Genomic DNA, 4513 nt, shown 5'->3' with positions numbered 1-4513 from the left:
AACGAGACGGGGCCTTGGTCCAACTTGGCATAGGCATGGAATTTGATCTTTATTACTTGGCCACGGTCATGCCACGGTACATGGAGGTTGCTTGACACCCCCGTGTGCATTTCGGAGCACTTTGATTTTTTGGCCCCCCGCGTGCCTTGCCACGCCCTTGCTTATAGCAAAACGAGACGGGGCCTTGGTCCAACTTGGCATAGGCATGGAATTTGATCTTTATTACTTGGCCACGGTCATGCCACGGTACATGGAGGTTGCTTGACACCCCCGTGTGCATTTTGGAGCACTTTGATTTTTTGGCCCCCCGCGTGCCTTGCCACGCCCTTGCTTATAGCAAAACGAGACGGGGCCTTGGTCCAACTTGGCCTAGGCATGGAATTTGATCTTTATTACTTGGCCACGGTCATGCCACGGTACATGGAGGTTGCTTGACACCCCCGTGTGCATTTCGGAGCACTTTGATTTTTTGGCCCCCCGCGTGCCTAGCCACGCCCTTGCTTATAGCAAAACGAGACGGGGCCTTGGTCCAACTTGGCATAGGCATGGAATTTGATCTTTATTACTTGGCCACGGTCATGCCACGGTACATGGAGGTTGCTTGACACCCCCGTGTGCATTTCGGAGCACTTTGATTTTTTGGCCCCCCGCGTGCCATGCCACGCCCTTGCTTATAGCAAAACGAGACGGGGCCTTGGTCCAACTTGGCATAGGCATGGAATTTGATCTTTATTACTTGGCCACGGTCATGCCACGGTACATGGAGGTTGCTTGACACCCCCGTGTGCATTTTCGGAGCACTTTGATTTTTTGGCCCCCCGCGTGCCTTGCCACGCCCTTGCTTATAGCAAAACGAGACGGGGCCTTGGTCCAACTTGGCATAGGCATGGAATGTGATCTTTATTACTTGGCCACGGTCATGCCACGGTACATGGAGGTTGCTTGACACCCCCGTGTGCATTTTGGAGCACTTTGATTTTTTGGCCCCCCGCGTGCCTTGCCACGCCCTTGCTTATAGCAAAACGAGACGGGGCCTTGGTCCAACTTGGCCTAGGCATGGAATTTGATCTTTATTACTTGGCCACGGTCATGCCACGGTACATGGAGGTTGCTTGACACCCCCGTGTGCATTTTCGGAGCACTTTGATTTTTTGGCCCCCCGCGTGCCTTGCCACGCCCTTGCTTATAGCAAAACGAGACGGGGCCTTGGTCCAACTTGGCATAGGCATGGAATTTGATCTTTATTACTTGGCCACGGTCATGCCACGGTACATGGAGGTTGCTTGACACCCCCGTGTGCATTTTGGAGCACTTTGATTTTTTGGCCCCCCGCGTGCCTTGCCACGCCCTTGCTTATAACAAAACGAGACGGGGCCTTGGTCCAACTTGGCCTAGGCATGGAATTTGATCTTTATTACTTGGCCACGGTCATGCCACGGTACATGGAGGTTGCTTGACACCCCCGTGTGCATTTCGGAGCACTTTGATTTTTTGGCCCCCCGCGTGCCTTGCCACGCCCTTGCTTATAGCAAAACGAGACGGGGCCTTGGTCCAACTTGGCATAGGCATGGAATTTGATCTTTATTACTTGGCCACGGTCATGCCACGGTACATGGAGGTTGCTTGACACCCCCGTGTGCATTTCGGAGCACTTTGATTTTTTGGCCCCCCGCGTGCCTTGCCACGCCCTTGCTTATAGCAAAACGAGACGGGGCCTTGGTCCAACTTGGCATAGGCATGGAATTTGATCTTTATTACTTGGCCACGGTACATGGAGGTTGCTTGACACCCCCGTGTGCATTTTCGGAGTACTTTGATTTTTTGGTCCCCCGCGTGCCTTGCCACGCCCTTGCTTATAGCAAAACGAGACGGGGCCTTGGTCCAACTTGGCCTAGGCATGGAATTTGATCTTTATTACTTAGCCACGGTCATGCCACGGTACACGGAGGTTGCTTGACACCCCCGTGTGCATTTCGGAGCACTTTGATTTTTTGGCCCCCCGCGTGCCTTGCCACGCCCTTGCTTATAGCAAAACGAGACGGGGCCTTGGTCCAACTTGGAATAGGCATGGAATTTGATCTTTATTACTTGGCCACGGTCATGCCACGGTACATGGAGGTTGCTTGACACCCCCGTGTGCATTTCGGAGCACTTTGATTTTTTGGCCCCCCGCGTGCCTTGCCACGCCCTTGCTTATAGCAAAACGAGACGGGGCCTTGGTCCAACTTGGCATAGGCATGGAATTTGATCTTTATTACTTGGCCACGGTCATGCCACGGTACATGGAGGTTGTTTGACACCCCCGTGTGCATTTCGGAGCACTTTGATTTTTTGGCCCCCCGCGTGCCTTGCCACGCCCTTGCTTATAGCAAAACGAGACGGGGCCTTGGTCCAACTTGGCATAGGCATGGAATTTGATCTTTATTACTTGGCCACGGTCATGCCACGGTACATGGAGGTTGCTTGACACCCCCGTGTGCATTTTCGGAGCACTTTGATTTTTTGGCCCCCCGCGTGCCTTGCCACGCCCTTGCTTATAGCAAAACGAGACGGGGCCTTGGTCCAACTTGGCATAGGCATGGAATTTGATCTTTATTACTTGGCCACGGTCATGCCACGGTACATGGAGGTTGCTTGACACCCCCGTGTGTGTAACGACCCGATTTTTAGTAAATCGATATTTTATATATTTGCATATATTTTGGGTTAGTGTTAAATATTTATTTACGCGACCTATAATTATTTATCGCGAACATAAGTTTGTGAGCGAAACCTTTGTCGTGTTAGTGGGCTTGGGCGTGTGATAGAAGCTTAGTGGGCTTAGGCAAGTTGGGCTTGAACCAAGAGAATTGGAGAGTAGTATAAGTAGCAAGTCAAAACCATGAATAGTCTCATAATTCACTTTTCATGAGAAGTTAGAAGTTAGCAAGAGAGAAAGCTAAGCTAGGGTTTTGGCTAGGAGAGCAAGGAGAAGAACACGAGCAAGGAGAAGAGATTTAGAAGCCAAGAATCATCATTCAATCTAAGGTGAGAGTGGTTAAGCATAAGCTTGGGTGATCCAAGAGAGGGGAGGTGTCTAGCCTCCATTCCTGAACTCTCTCATCCAATTTCTTTGGGGTTTTGGGTGAAGTTTCTTTATCATAAACATGTCTTTTCATCTTAGTATGCTTAATGAACATCTAGGAGGGAATATGTATATGTTTGATGATGTTTTTGCATGTTTATGCAACTTTGCTTATTTTGCAAGAAATTGACATGATTTTGAGTGTTTGATGTATTTGGATGTTTGGAAGGGATGATTAATGTTCCTTGATACCATATATGTTTGGAATAGCTGTTTATATGAATTTATAACATGTTTGAGTGAATTTTTGAGTTGATTTGAGGTTAAACCGCCTTATTGAAACTCAAGAACAGATATTTTTCTGGTGTAGTTCGCTAAGCGACCAGGAGTTCGCTGTAGCGAACAGGTTCGCTGAAGCTCGCCAAAGCTCGCCATGAGCAGGTGACTTCCTGGTGTGGTTCGCCAAGTCTCGCTAAGCCCTCGCTTAGCGAAGGCCTCCGTGACAGCAATTTTTGCTGATGTTTGTAAAGTGTGTGTATCCATGTATTTGGTTTCGTTTTGGTTTGGAATTATTATATGTTTAATAATTGTGTTGTGTGATGGCATTTATATAAAATGTCAAAGAAGTATATGTATTTTGTATATCGGGTTGTCCGATAAAGAAGAATATCAGTTTGTCTGATAAAGAAGTTTAATGGATTATGTTATCCATGTAGTGAGCAGTAGCTTCGTGCTAAGTGATTATCATATGTTTGGTAAATGCATGGCATTCATAAACTCATGCATTATTTAGGGATATCAGACTTGTCTGATAAAGAAGGATATTGGACTTGTCCAATAAAGAAGGATATCAATGGTAAGTTCCTTGATAAAGAAGATGGTACCACATGCATTAGTCGTGTCTAGGTTGGCATGACATTGAATGTTTGGCATTAGTCGCATTTGAGTAAATGTGCAATTATGTGTTATGTGTTATGTGAGTTCTTTGTGTTGTCCGAGACGACGTGAAACTATCTGGTTGTGTATTTGTGAGTATGTGTTATTTGGTGTATTGCTTATTGAGGCATGTGTGTGAGTTAGTATTACGTGATAGGTTGAATATAGGTGCGTTTCTATATTCGTATGTATGTGATTATGTTTACTAACTCTCTACCTATTTGTTATGTGCTGGACCTTTGGGGGTTCAGGTATTCAGGTCGAGGTTTCGATCGAGCTTTAGCTGTAGATCGTTTTGGTGTGGAGCACTTTTGGTGAGGAGCTAGTGTAGGCTACCTTCGTATAGTTTTGTTAAGTTAGTTTGGTTGTGATGTATATTAGTGCTCTGGTATGTTGTAACATCGAGTCGGGGGATCGTTTGTATTCCGTCGTATATCGATGTGAACATCTTAACTTATGTTTTATGTAGATGAATTATCTTTTGAACTATTTTGTTCATTGCTTTGAAAATCC

Source organism: Trifolium pratense, linkage group LG1, assembly GCF_020283565.1.
Source record: "Trifolium pratense cultivar HEN17-A07 linkage group LG1, ARS_RC_1.1, whole genome shotgun sequence".
Taxonomy (NCBI): Eukaryota; Viridiplantae; Streptophyta; class Magnoliopsida; order Fabales; family Fabaceae; genus Trifolium; species Trifolium pratense.
The sequence above is the reverse complement of the archived record's forward strand: the minus strand, read 5'-3'. Positions refer to the sequence as shown.